Source organism: Pinus tabuliformis, chromosome 7 (assembly GCF_031772625.1).
Source record: "Pinus tabuliformis cultivar Carrire ecotype Pingquan chromosome 7, CPIR1, whole genome shotgun sequence".
In the NCBI taxonomy this organism is placed as follows: Eukaryota; Viridiplantae; Streptophyta; class Pinopsida; order Pinales; family Pinaceae; genus Pinus; species Pinus tabuliformis.
In genome coordinates, this window is record NC_142293.1 from 3,443,264 (window position 1) to 3,458,990 (window position 15,727).

The following is a 15,727-nucleotide window of genomic DNA, read 5'->3' on the forward strand; positions in this document are numbered from 1 at the left end:
AAGGTTGTTTTGTGTTGCTTGTATGTGAGAGAGAGTTGTTTGTCTTGGGAGAATCATCCTCAAAGGTGAATGCTTGAGATACATGCTGACTGGCCCCTCATGAGAAGGTTACCGACGTCAGAACATTTGGTTGTACTCTTCTCTATTCTGATTAATAATAGATGGCTGCTATTATTGTTCCATTCTCATTTGTCTATGCGATGGTTAAATGTGAATTACATCTTTTCTGACTGATGTATGGTTGCTTTTACTAGATTTTACGCTTGTGTTTGTTTCCCCTTCGTGTGTGCAGGTATCTATTCGCGGAGATCGCGGAGGATTGTGACCAGCCGAAGCGGAGGAGCGAAGGCAACATCTCTTCGTCAAACGACAAGCGCAGGAATCCAAGTAGGTGCTCTTTACCTCTTGTTTAATTGTAATTAGGAACATGCGTAGCAGCATTGTGTGATTGTTGCTAGACCCCTGCTGGGCTAGTAGGGATCGCCTCTACCCGTAGAGGGGATTTACCTCTCCAACAATTTGGCGACTCCGCTGGGGATCAGCCTTTTTGTCTCTTGAGTCCATCTTTGTGTTTGAATTTGATTGCTCTCTTTTTGAAATTGGGGATTAATTATTAGTCTTTTGCATTTCCTGGGTTGATCTGGGAGATGCCCCTGTTTGATTGAAAGATTGGCTGTTTTGATTTGGGAGTTTTGATTTGCCTGTCACTATTTTTGAGCTCCATCGCGGATTTAATTTTAACAGTCGCGCTGACATCGCGCTCACCCTTTTGCAACATCCTGTTCATCGCGTAAATACGCCTAACAGTCGCGACGATCCTGGAAAATCGGATCAGCGTGGAAAAGACGTGTATAGTCGCGATGTCAGCGCCACTTGCTAGCTTTCTACCCGCGCTGACCTTGGGTTTCTAGCTTAATTCTGCGACGACTGTGTTTTTCTGAGATCAGCTCGGTTTTTTGGGCAAAAGTCGCGCTGACAGCTCGGGTGGTCTGTGTAAAAGTTGCGCTGACATGGGTTTTTAGTGTAAAACTTGCGCTGACTCCTGAAAAGTTGTTTTTATAACTTTATCTCCTGAATTCATCAATCTTTCTTATCCCCTGTGGTTTCTTGTCCCTCATTAGCTTGTTTTGATTGCTTTTTGGTTAAGGGATGCTCTCTCTTTGATTTCATTCGAGTGACTCTTGTGTTTTTAGACCATGTGACCTAGCCCTTTAGAAGTTTCATCGAGAAACCGTTTGCTTGGGTTACTTGTCTATTCAACATTCATCCACAACCCTCTTATTGATTTGCTTGAGGCTTTTTCACTGCTTGTTGCTGGTTGATTTTTAGTGTCGATTATTGAACCACCTTTTTTATGTTGATTCGATTTCTTCACTACCAAGCATAGATTACGATTGTTTGGATCGATCAGTTCACATTCACTTCCTCCTTGCTTGCAATCCTTGCTTGTCTTGCCGAGCTTAGATCACATAGCTCGTGCGGAACTTAGTTTTCCTTTTGATTTGAAAGCCTTCGTTGGATGTTTTGGGAACTTTGTGTGCTTTCATTAAGTGATTTGCTTGGTGTTCCGGTTCCTCCAAATTCATTTAGATGCTTTGTGCCATTGGAAGAAAATCAAACTAGTAGCTTTGCTTTGAGAATTGAAAAGGAAAAGAACATTTCGTTGATTTGCATTTTCAAAAGAAAAAGTTTCCTTTCCTTGCTTTTAGCTGCATTAGGTTGCTTGTTTTCTTGTATTTGTTTTGTTTGATCAAAATTCTTTACCCTCTCATAGCTAGAATTCATCGAACAAAATGAAATTCTTTGGCATGTAGTTGGCATCTAGGTAATTGTGAGAGAACATACGATAGAGCCTGAAATCGAAACTTAATCTCAAGATCAACTATAAAATGAACCGAATGAATCTAAAAACGCATTGGAACTAAACGCAAATATCTAGAGGTCTAGGTTAGAGACGTGTTCCGACGTCTTTAAACATAGTCACTATTGTTTCACATTAGGTTGGGTGATTCCTCCTTCTGTGACTCGATAGTGGTCTAACACGGACTGCGCTCCCACGTACCGTCGTGTATATAGGGAGACCCCACTAGGCTTTTATCCTTTATCCATAGGAAGCCGAGTCTGCCGCCTTACGATTCGCAATGCAGTGAACACAGCATTCACGAAGATTGACCACCCGTACCCTAAAAAGTATTCTGTGGTTTTGCGAAAAGTCTGACACACCTTTTACCTAGAATCTCCAGAGCAGTCACTGATCCTTTTCGGACTCCCTAAATGAAAAGGTGCCTGTGAGTGTCTTGTCACTTCGTGCTCATTAAACATTCGAAGGAGACTGGAGTCATCTTTTCGTCCTTTTCTCGACTCTTGAAACATGAAAAGGTCAAGTTTGGTTCCTGTGTCTTAAAAGTTTATTCGGCCACGATAACATCACCTGGTTAGATCTTGTGTGCGTTAGCTTGAGTAGGTTTCATTTTCGTTTGCTATGGCAACTTTTCCAGGATTCACTAACCCAGGTTCCCCCTCTGATGGGAACCCAGGACAATCCCCTCCTCTTGGGAATGTTGGTGCTCCGTATATGGCGACGTTGTCCCTACCAGGGTTAACTGTCGGGTTGCCTGTGTGGTTGTTTTCAACCTCTTTGGTCCCTACCGTATCGGCTGTTAGTCCATCAGTCCCTCCACCTGAATAACGTCATGTTGATTCTAAGGTGGATCTCTCCCCTTCGACGCCTACTTCTATGTCTTCCTCTTGTACTTCGCCTGGTGAAACTCTCGATGTGGGTAACCAGGTGGCTAAGAAGAAGAAGAAGAAGACCAAGAGGAAGAAGTCTCATAAGGGAGAGTTTACACACACAGTCCCCCTCTCAAGTCCAGCTATCCACTCCAGTACACCCGAAGTCGGGTCACCTTCTACTCCTCCGCGGAAGGTTAAGTTTCCTTGTCGATTATGCAGGGAGGACCATCTGCTTCGTGATTGTCCTGGCATTCCCAGGGTATTAGAAGTTTGGTCTCACGATCCGGCCCGCCCTTCATCGTCCACTGATGATCATGGCGATGCTACCTCATCAGTTGGGAATGGTAAGGAGAAAGGGAAGCTTCGAATCCCCTGTCGACTTTGTGAAGGAAAACATCCCCTTCACCTTTGTCCACTCATGGATAAAGCCTCTGCTGTGTTGGAAAGTCTTGCTGCTCCCCCGAATCCATTTCCCGCCGGTTATCAACGTCTTTCTACAATTGTAGATCGCGCCCTTGTTGACAAAGAGATTGCTTCAGATTCCTCTCTTGTCCAGGCTCCTCTTCCCGAACCTGGCTGTCCCCAGCCTGTTCCAGACCCGCCGTTGGTCGGAAAGAGTGTTGATTCGAGTTCCCCCCCTCTCGAGCACTCTATTTCAGAAGAGCAAAATTCTCATGTTCTTCTCGTCTCCTCAGATTCTCCTGAGCTTGATAAAGGTTCTCCTGAAACCTCTCCGGAGAATTTAGATTCGGTTCTTTCCGAGCAGGGGGGCAACCATATGGTTCCCCCACCAAGTAGTTCGGTCATTTCCTTTGATTGGAGTCGTTTGACTACCCCTCCCCTTCCATCCCACGTGCCTTTCTGGGTCACCGCCTATGCTTGCAATAAGGCGCTGCCTGGCACTGTGTTAGACGAAGGAGCATCGGTTAGTCTTATGCCTGTTACTACTTGGCGAGCTTTGGGTTCCCCATCGCTTGTACCTGTCGCACCGCATCTCACCGCGTTTGACGGAGGAATGAGTCAGCCACTAGGGATCCTTCCAAAGTTTCCTATTACTTTGGGGGGCAAGACTGTCTATATAGACATCTCAGTTACCCAAGGTTCTTTAGACTTCAGTCTTCTCCTTGGTCGTGATTATGTGTATGCCATGGGAGCCCTTGTTTCTTCACTTTTCCGTGTGGTTTGTTTTCCACACGATGGAAGAATCGTGATGTTCGATCAATTATCATTCGTTCGTCCACAAGCCCCTCCGGCGCACTCGTCCTTCCCTCCTGGCTTTCATCCACAAGTTGCATCTGCCTCGCCGCAAATCAACTACGTGGCCACCTCCCCCGTGCCTATATCCAGCAATGTCGCCGTCGTGCATAGTGTCCTGGGGGCATTGGGTCCTGACTTCCGAGATATTGACCTCCCACCGGGAGCGCCACTCTTGGAAGCCCCGACTTCCTGTTCATTATGATGAAGTTCGGGTGGAGCATAGTTCCTTTCCGGTGTCAAGCTCCTTAAAAAATGAAACCAGGTCTGGTGGAGCATAGTTCCTTTCCGGTGTCAAGCTCCTTAAAAAATGAAACCAGGTCTGGTGGAGCATAGTTCTTTTCCGGTGTCAAGCTCATTAAAAAATGAAACTGGGTCTGGTCGGAGCATAGTTCCTTTCCTGTGTCAAGCTCCTTAAAAAATGAAACTAGGTCTGGTTGGAGCATAGTTCCTTTCCGGTGTCAAGCTCCTTAAAAAATGAAACTCGGTTTGGCCGAGGATAGTTTTGATCTTGTGGCGACCTCGTTAAAAAATGCAACAAGGGTTATGAGGATAGTTCTTTTACTGTGTCAACCTCATTAAAAAAAAAAATGAAACAACTCCCTTTTCAGATCGAGTCTTTGATTAAGATCTCGTAAAATCCCAGTCGAGTCTTTCCAAGATCTCGAAAGTGAACCTTCATTCCATCCACTTTGTCGAATGCAATGAAGCTTGGGGGGCATGTACCTCGATTTGCATTATTATGCTGGGGGCATGCGAACTTATAACAAGCATAGTTTTTCGTTTCAAGCTTGTGTAAACATGAAACCGAATCCAAGCAGAGTTCTCCATGGTTCAAGCTTGTGTAAAAATGAACCCATACCCGATTTACATCTCGTGATTGCCATTTTTATCCGCTGAATTCTGCTAGATGAGCCTTGGTTGTTTCATTCCATCACCACCATCTCTTTGGCCGATCATATGCTTTCACTTGGTTGTTTATCCTTTCCTGAGGAACCGCAGCGATGAGTGGTTTTATTAGCCAGCCTCTTGACCATTACATGTTTCGAGCAGTTCCACCATTGCCGGAACCAGTTGCTATCCTTTATACCACTCATTCCTCTAGGACGAGTCACCTTTAAGCTCTTTTCTGACTCGTAAAATGTGAAAAGATTGCCGAGTATTTTTCCCTTTTTGACTCGTTAAAGAGAATAAAAATGGAGGTCTGCTTTCAGCTCTTTTCTGACCGTTTAAAGATGAAAAGATTGCCGAGTCCCCCTCTCGACTCGTTAACGGAACGAGAGGCGGTCACTTTTAAAGCTCTTTTTTCGACCGTTTAAACTAAAAAGATTGCCGGGTGTTTGTCGTTTCGCACTCGTTATTGGCTCCAAAACGACGTACTTCCGACTGCTTTTTTACTTTTTCGGGTCGAAGTTACTATTTACGAAAAGTACTCCTCGATCGAAATGGTCGGGCGGTTCTTTCGGGCATTGTTTTATACTTTTTCGGGCTCGAGAGACACAACTTTACGAAAAAGGACCCCCCCTGGAGTCTCCTTTTCCGCTGTCTTTTCAGACTCTCTAAATAAGAAAAGACGCCGAGTTTTTCCTTTGTCAGGCTCGTTAAACACTTGATGACATCGGACACCGTCGAAATGACACTCTTCAAGCATATGCTATCCCCGTCAAGCTTGTCACCCAAAAATAATCGGGGTACCTGCCAGAAATGGTGGGGAAAATGGAACTGTAATAATTGTCATGTCGGCAGTATGTCGCTCTTGAACATGGCACTAGTCTGCATTCGTGTCTGGGTGGGGATATCTCATCTCGTTTCACATTAGCCTCCGTGGGTTTGGGTTACCCTATTTTGACCTCTCATCTGCTCATTGCCCTGTCACCATGACCTCTGCTCATTTGATGTCAAATACTGCCAAATCCACCGTCGTGCCACCAATATGTTCAAGAGAAGTTGACCTCTGCATTAGTACAACCTTCCCTTATATCTCACACAAATCATTTTTTTTTCTCTGTCTCGCGTCGATGATGTGGGAAACATTATGGCCCACCTTCGATCAAAGTCACTTCCTGTCGACTTCAGCTCATTATCCGGGAAGGTGACTTAGAGACTCCCTTTAGGTGCCTTAGAGCCTGCATGCCCTAATGGCAGGTTCTTCGTGTTCGACGAGAGGTTTTCATCATTGGCCTCCGATCGAATGATTCCGTGGATGTTCGACACCAACTCATTGATTCACATGCCGCGGATTGTACCTATAGTACCTTGAGGGCCATTGTCATTATTGGTGGTACCTCTCGCGTCTGTTAACAGTTTTCATCATTGACTGGTAATCAGACGATGTTCATGCATGTTCGACTTCAACCCATGTATTCACATGCTTGAACTTGTACTTTGTTCGGATCGGGACGGAGCGCAAGACCCTGGATCCCTGTCCGTTTATGGTCCAGGTTGCGATTTTGTGGATGATCATTACATGACTCATTGATGGATGGCTGCACCCATACCTGAGTCTTCATGGATGGCTGCGACCATACCTTATCATTATTATGGTCTCTTTAGCTGGGTGGCTGCGTCCATTCCACAGACCTTTTCGCATGTCTTTTGGATGGCTGCGCCCATGCCTCGACTGCATGTACTTGATTATCGTAGATATTTCGGTCCTTCCTGGTGATGTTCCAGTTCGGCGTGTGTTGTAAAGCATTTCACCCCTCCCACTCTCTCGGTCTTCATGCTTTAGGGGGCATCTGTTACACAGTAATTTGTCACTGCCTTCCTGTCAGTCACCCTGCTGTGCCAATCACTAAGCTTCATGCCTTCTGAACTGGCCCAAAAAACCCATTTTCCTAAAGTTTTGTTCATCAGCGCGTCTGTTTGAAAAATACCCGCGATGACTGGCGCTCCATAGTGTATCCCGCGCGCTGCCAGCTCGGAAGGACATCACTTTTCCGCGCTGGTCGCCAGCGCGCCTTTCCCGTGTTCTTCCGCGCTGACATGACTGTCCTAGTTATGTGGACGCGGCGACATCGCGTCAGTTTCCTCATAATCCGCGCTGATCCAGTTTGGGCGAATTTGTTCAAACAGCCAGCCTTCCAGATCACTCCAGGCTTGGTTGTTAGCTTTGTGAATGTCGACTCCCTTCTATGGCATGTCTGTTCGACCCTTTGCAACAACTTCCCTTGAAGATAAGCTCATCCTTCCACCCTTATAGGAGACTCCTTCTCCTATATAAACTCTCACCATTACCATGGGCAGCTAGTTTTTGGATAGTTAGACATAGCTTGGATTGTATAGAGCTTATAGTGCTCAGATTGCTGCTACTATAGGTATTTGGTGTGCTAGGTGTGGAAGTGATTGATTGCTTAGGGAAGGTTATTTTGTGTTGCTTGTATGTGAGAGAGAGTTGTTTGTCTTGGGAGAATCATCCTCAAAGGTGAATGCTTGAGATACATGCTGACTGGCCCCTCCTGAGAAGGTTACCGACGTCAGAACATTTGGTTGTACTCTTCTCTATTCTGATTAATAATAGATGACTGCTATTATTGTTCCATTCTCATTTGTCTATGCGATGGTTAAATGTGAATTACATCTTTTCTGACTGATGTATGGTTGCTTTTACTAGATTTTACGCTTGTGTTTGTTTCCCCTTCGTGTGTGCAGGTATCTATTCGCGGAGATCGCGGAGGATTGTGACCAGCCGAAGCGGAGGAGCGAAGGCAACATCTCTTCGTCAAACGACAAGCGCAGGAATCCAAGTAGGTGCTCTTTACCTCTTGTTTAATTGTAATTAGGAACATGCGTAGCAGCATTGTGTGATTGTTGCTAGACCCCTGCTGGGCTAGTAGGGATCGCCTCTACCCGTAGAGGGGATTTACCTCTCCAACAACTGGGAGAAATTTTCTTCATACAAATATCTAGGTATTGGCATTCATTATTAGCTCAACTAGAATTCTAGCATTGAGAAAAAGATAAGTGGAGGTTGGAAATCTTATTATGGACTTGAAAACAATTGTAAGTCAACAAATCTTTGGGCATCGACTAAAAATAATTCCTATTTGATACTTTCGTCACCCCCGTTATTTTATACAAATGTGAGGTTGGGGGTTGCAATATATCTATAAAATCATGGAGGAAGATTGTTCTTATCCAAAAGCAATTTATAACCAACAACCTCAGGATTAAAGGAAATACTCCCTACCCTATCCTCTTGATTGAAGCTAGCCTTTTCCCTCATTTAAAACATGCCTATGATTAGGTATCTCATGTATAAGAAGAAGCTATACAACATGGAAGCCAAGAGGTTCCCCAATATTTCTTATAACTCTAGCCAAAACCCCCACCTTGTGCTCAGGCGAGGTTGGCATGAGGATGCGTAGTATTGTATAAACCATTGGGGGGTAAAGAAGGAGATCATCGTGGAGAAAAAGGATAATATTAAAAATATTATTACTTCCAAATTTAAGGATAAGTTGTGGGATGATTAGGAGTTAGAGGGAAAAAGGAAGCTAAGACATTATAAAGAGGTGATCAAACTCAATCTTGATAACCAAAATTATCCTTTTTTCTTTACCAGTGCTAAGAATAAAATGAATGTTTCCAAGATAAAAACTAATTCTCATGAGCTTCAACGTGAAGCTAGACATTGGCAATTCCCAAAACACCTTGGGATGAAAGAGTATGTCACATTTGTGATATTAAGAGGGTTCATTAATGTAAATTTTTTAGAGAGGCGTACCAAAATTCCTTACTTAATATATAGGTGACTTATAAACCTAACAACAAAAGATGGATGTGTCTATGCTTCATATCTGCAACAAAATGCTAGAAAAACGGTGTAGGAAAATATAGTATGCAACTAGAAACATATAATAGTAGAAATATAAGTGCAATAACCTAATGGAGAATGTGAAAGGTCAATTTTTTTAATGATGAAAATTAACACCTAGTGAGGAGTGATTCTAGAATTGGGCCTGTAGATTCCCCTTCATGGGATGGGTCCTTCTTGACCTTGCGCTTCAACAATGTGTTTCTTTCTCTCAATATGTGGTATGAAATGGGGAAAAAATAAAACAGAGGATGCTTGAACTCAAGTGGGAGCTCAAATGCTATGAGATGATAATGGAGACGATGAAAATGGTCATGGTGAATAATGGAGAGAAAACCCTCTATTTATAAAAAACATTAGAATAAATTGAAAATAATAAAATATTACTGACTAAATCAAAATCTAACCATTATAAATATTGTATTATATTTATTGAGAAGAAAAATATATTCAAAATGGTCAAATATGTTTATTTATAAAGTGGTTGAAGTAATTAACAAATAAGAATGATTTATTAATCACTTTATGAGAATTAATGAAAATATGAATTTGAAATAATTATTAAATAATGATTTAAAAATTATCTCGAAAGGAAACTATGGAATAAAGAAGGAATAATAAATAAATAATGATTTATTTAATTATTCCAATTTGATTAAGTCAACATTGATAGGAAATGATTATTAAATAATTATTTCTAGAAAATAGTAAATAAATAATGATTTATTTAATTATTCTCGTGGGTTTTTTGGACTTTAATGAGAAATAAATTAGGAAAATTGTTCACTAAACTATTTCCTATGGTGAAAGTGGGTTTTACCATGGTAAAACGTATCCTACATGGTGTATTTTGATCAACCTAGTAAGAAATGGCTAGGTGAACATTTTTTGGGTGATAACATATTGTCCCCCAATGTAAGAGCATGTGTGACTGAAATACGTTGTAGTGTGCACTTTCACAAGACATCGAAGGGAATTCAAAGAGAGAGCGAGAGAGAGAGTTGAAGCGAGGCAAGGAAGGACTGAGAATGGAGGGGGAAAGGCCTACTTATTTGATAGAAGTTCCCTTTTATTGGTAAGTACATAATCTCAATTGAGGCAGGGGAGGCATATCCATACCCATCGAGATAACTTAGTACAAATAATAATGACGTGCCCAACAATGTGGTTTTGAGCAATAAAGTACATGATACATGATATGATGGCATCAGTGATCTAGACAGTGATACAATGATATAATGAGTCCTTTATATATAATGTGCCTGGAAAACAGAGGTCGTGACTAATAACATCTATTGATCTAAGTATATGAGACATAATGCCCACCCAAACTGAGAAGAAGGGGAGGTGACTACCAAAGAAGACATGTTGAATAGGAAAGGGCTCTGAAGATATGAATGGACTATCTCAATGAGATGTGCATGTTGTGGGCTATGTGGTCAGCAAAAACTCAGCCAATAAAATCAACTGAATGAAAATTGAGGCTAGAATATTATCTACGGTCATCTGGGTGTGTGTGGCACTACCTAAAGTGCCACCCCCTCATGAGGTATGGAATATATCACACACACCAAGGAAATGTTAGGGCAATCTATTGGATCACTAGATCATCAAGTGTATAATTCTTGATCGTGTCGTAATGAGCTCAAGTCGAGCACACGAGAAACAACCAAGTCAAAGGGAAATTATGATTCCCTTTACTTTATATAAGGTATCGAATAATGATGAAATATGGAAGAAAGGTACACTACCCTCTAAACCACTCTTCTGGAAAACATGTGCTAAAGTCGATAGAAGAGGGCCCACCAGAGTTTAGGCAAAGATGAGTCCTCAACAAAGGCACAAGGGATATAGTAATGTGACTGATAGACTCACACTAGGGATGACGATGAAGGAATTATGAGAATGGTGTATTGATGACTTCTCTTGTCAGAGCATGATATACATGGTTGACCTGGAAGCAACTGACTCAATTCCATAAGGGATGGTCAACTACTCATATGGATGCTTTTCAAAGACAAACTAAAATAGTTAGAGTCCAAATGTGAGAAAAATGGGATGAATGCAACACAAAGAGGGATAATATACTGTAACAAGACTCGATGGGACTCTGAACAGACTCCATGGATGTAGGGGTGACTCATTTTTTATCCTCTTAACAAGGGTGACCCAATGATGTTGCCACATGGGGGAGGTGTAAAGGGGACCATAAAAATATGAGTAAATGTTGGTTATTCATGAGGAAACTCAACACCTAAGTTAACAAGTGCAAAGGCAAAGTGGTGCCAAAGTACAAGTGACTCATATGAAGAGATTCAATTTTAATAGGCAACAAAATGAGACCTTGTGGAAAATATGGCTTCCTCGTGGAGTTTCAAATTACCAAAAATGAAGAGAGACCCATTATAGTTCTCAGTGAGAGATTTCCAGTGGTGTTTATGGTTCATCAAACCGAGCTATGGTTTGCTCGTAATGGTCAATGGAAAAACTAGGGTTTTTCCTATAAAAGGGCTTCCTTCCCCCAAATCCAATTCAGTTGCACATTGAGTTGTTGGAGAATTTGGTAATAGGAGGATGAGGCCCTAAATCGTGACAAGCTTGTAGTGGAAAAATGAACTATTGGAATTCAAATCTGTGACTTTCAGGTATGTGGCCTAACCTTACTCATCAATTCCTGTGGATTAGATTTCAAGATTTGGGCTTTATTGGGTTTAGGGTAGCCGTCACTCCCCCTCACGATCATAATACACCTGTTGGGCCTTTTTTCTAGGCCTTGGGGTGTAGGAAAGAGTTTAGAAAGTGTGCCCAATGCAGTTTTTGGAGGAAAAACTATGCCCAGGACCTAAGGTGAAAACAATGTTGTGGTTCTCCTAGAAGTTGAAGCTGAGCTCTAAAAATGTATGTGATGACTCTAAACTAAAAACATATGATGGTATTTTATAGGTATGGCAGAGTTAAGCCTGGTATGGAGAGAACACAACTTTGATGATCTTCGTGTTGAGATTCAGAGGAATCAGACTATTAGAGGAGCTATGGTGTGGTATGGGTTGCTCAAGTTCTTAAGTAACCCATTGATGAGGGTTAGTGAGCCACTATTATCTTGGATTGTGAGATATTGGGTCCTAGATCAAGAGGTGTCCGTGATAAAGGGGCATAGGATCGTGATCACTATCCAAGACATAATTTTTAACAAATTTGTCACCCTTGGGGGTGGTGGGAGAGATACATCCACTGCTACCTTGTGGGAGGTATATTGGGGAGTTTTTGGATCATCGCTGTGTAAAAGCTACTCAGGTAAAGGACACAAGTACCTAGATACATGATTTGGAGAGACTTAAGATACAATCTACAACCATAATAGTGGTGTTGATCTTGGGTATTCATGCCTTTTATTGTATCACTATAGGGCAGTTGATGCTAACAGAGAGTGTCTTAGGAGGGACCAAATATGGGTTGGCCTAGATGTTGTTGACGTTGTTGAAACGTTAGTTGGGACTATGCAGGAAACGTACCAATGATAACTGTTATTTTGGACATTTTTGTGCTCATTCTTTTTTGATAAAATCGTCACCATCTAACCACATGTGTAGGTACATGATGGGGGCTCGCAAGAGCATAAGATGCATCCTTGGGGATAAAAACTATGGTGGGATGGAGGGGGAGGAGTCAGACATGTGTTCTAGCCTGAATTTTTTTTTCATTGGGATCATATGCCACTCTTTATAGACAACTATCCATATAGTGGTATGAACTTCTAGGGGGGTCATGAGTTACCACTTCCACCGGGACGAGCATGAGGACCAGATGGTAAGTGATAGTTTTATATCTTGGTCGCATGTATAGTTTAGAAAATATATGTATACATGGTACTGATTTCTAAACTTGTGGCATGCAAATATATCATCGATGAAGCCAACATGATATGTGGGATGAGCTGTAGCACTTGGGACTGCAGATTAGAGGGGATCAAAATCACAACAAAGGCCATATAGTGATGCATTATTGGAGGATCCTTGTCATAGGTTCAAATTGGTACTGACTAATGTGATAGAGCATGGGTGGAATGCCCTGGAAGATCAGTACACAGATGTGCGTACAAGCCTTCCCTCTAAGTGGTGAGTTATCATGAGGCACACAACTATGGATGGTCAGGTAGTTAAAGAATTACGATCTAGATGGGTGACCCCATTGACACGAGACCCTCCAAAGGGTAGTGATTAGGCATAGGGGCATATGTTTCCCCAGTTTTGTATGTCTGGTGATAGCATGTTATGGGCATGTCAAATGTATTTAGAGTAGTGGACTCCAAAAACTATATAATGGATATTTTGATACATAATATGGTTATGCATTATTTTCAAAGATGTTGTTCGCCATTTGTTTATTTTATGGGTGCCTTCTTATATATGCATGTGATAAACCCTAATCTAGAATGTTGTTTACAATGGTATCTACATAGTCATTTTGTGCTCTAAGAACATGATTTAATGAAATCATTCAAATCCACGTGCCAAATGCTTAACTTGTAGATATTTTTTAAATAGGATAGGGTTACCCACATGATAAACAACATTCAATTGCATGACGAGTAGCAAGGACTCAAGAAAAACATGAAGGTGAAGGATGCGATGATCAAGGGCATTGGCTAACAAACCTATCACTACATCATATTCGGCATAATTATTGGTGGAAAATCTGATGCGGACGCTATTGGAGTGGACTAATGAATGAAAAGGGGAGAAAATGGCCCAAGTTACTGAGCCTGGATTCCTGAAGAAGCTACTCACACCATTGGCATAACCGATATATGGTGAGGATGATAGATCCATTTAGAAGGTGCAAGAAGATATAAAATGAGATGATAGGAGATGCAAGCTACCTAAATGAAAAAAATAAAAAACAACACACATTTTCAATGGCAAATTCTATAGGCTTTGGACCCTCCAAAAGGTATGCCACCTTCCCTAAAAATTTACGAATGATGTAAGGACCATGCCATAATGGTTTGAACTTCCCATGCCCCAGGACATCATGAGCTTGGTAATAAACAAGAACAAGGTTGTCTTCATGAAAGGTACGATACTAGTGGAGTCGTCATTTGTTAGTGTAAAGTTTTTTAGTGTACCAAAATCCTTTACTTAAGTTATAGGTGACTTAAAACCCTAACAACAAAATATGGTTATGTTTATGGTTCAGATCTTTAAAAAAATGTTAGAAAAACCAAGAAGAAAAATATAATATGCAAATAGAAACATATAATAGAAAAAATATAAGTGCAATAGCCCAATGGAGAATGTAAAAGATCAATTTTATTAATGATGAAAATATAATACTTAGTGAGGAGTGAGTACGAAATTGGGTCTATAGATCCCCCTCCATGGGATGTGTCCTTCTCAACCTTGCGCTTCAGTAATGTGTTTCCCTCTCTCAATATGTGGTATCTAATGGGAAAAAAAGAAAACGAATGATGCTTGAAATTAAGTGGGAGCTCAAGTGCTATGAGATGATAATGAGGATGATGAAAATTGTCATGGTGAGAAAACCCTCTATTTATAATAAAATATTGGAATAGATTGATAATTATAAAATACTAAATATTATTGACTAAATCAAAATTTAGCCATTGTGAACATTTTATTATATTTATTGAGAGGGAGAAGATATTAAAAATGGTCAAATATCTTTATTTAGAAACTGGTTGAAGTAATTAACAAAATAAAAATTAATTATTAATCACTTTCTGAGAATTAAGGAAAGTATGAATTTGAAATAATTATTAAATAATGATTTAAAATTTATCTCAAAAGGAAAATATGGAATAAATAAGGAATAAAACATAGATAATAACTTATTTAATTATTCCAAGGTGATTATGTCAAAAGTGATAAGAAATAATCATCAAATAATGATTTAATAATTGTTTCTAGAGAATATTATTTTTTTCTAAGCCAAGAGCAGATCCTTCTATTCAATTAAAAAAAGAGAAATAGTGTACAAAAGGTGACTGCGGCAGTGAAGCCCACCAAAATGTTAGGCCTACCCCAAATCATGGTCTCATGACGATAAAGCGAACCCAAGGATGCAGGCCTAACCACTCTTTCAGACCCACCAACATGCACGCAAAATCTTGGCCATGGATTAGCCTCGCTAGATCCAACGGTTAAGGATCGTATCACGTGAACTAAAAGCACCGATAGTTACTGCGCAATGAAGGCGATAATTCCTTCCCACCATTAGCCACATGTCGCGTGGTGAGTGGAATCACTCTCGAATGTGAGAAATCGCTTTCGGCTTGATGAGCATGCGATATACCGGAAACCACCCTGAGGGTAGTAAAGCTATTCACAAGAATAAAAGTTGGGGTTTTGCATTTACCGAGAAAATCTGGGCTCCGGTGCATGGGCCAAAGGGAGATGAAGATCCCTCCTTCCAGCCGTCCCCCTGAGACATCTGGTTTGCCTTTACCTGAGTTACTGAGGCCGACATAGACCTACATCCTGAAAAAGGATCTCACTTATATCATAACACTTCATAATGAAACCAGATCAACTAGACCTTGTCTTTGTGGCTCTGTGTCATCAAATACTGTCTCTTGATTTTTCTAATACTACTGTCGGTCGCTGAGGACCCTCGATGAGCATCCCTCCTTCAACCTGTCATCTGTTATCTCCTCCCACTAGCATCATAAATCGATATGCTTGTTTCTTACCCCCTCATGGCAAGCCAATCCGAAATTTTGTTGGCTTCCCTATGAACATGCACCAACCTCAGGGTTCTCAGCATTCTTAGGTGCACTTGGATTCTTTGGTAGACTTGTAGAAGCCTCCAGTGTTATGATATTTTCTCAGGAGCGGCGCCAACATTTATCCTCTTCACTCAGTAATGACTAATTCCGAATCAGCCTCAATGATGACATTTTGAATG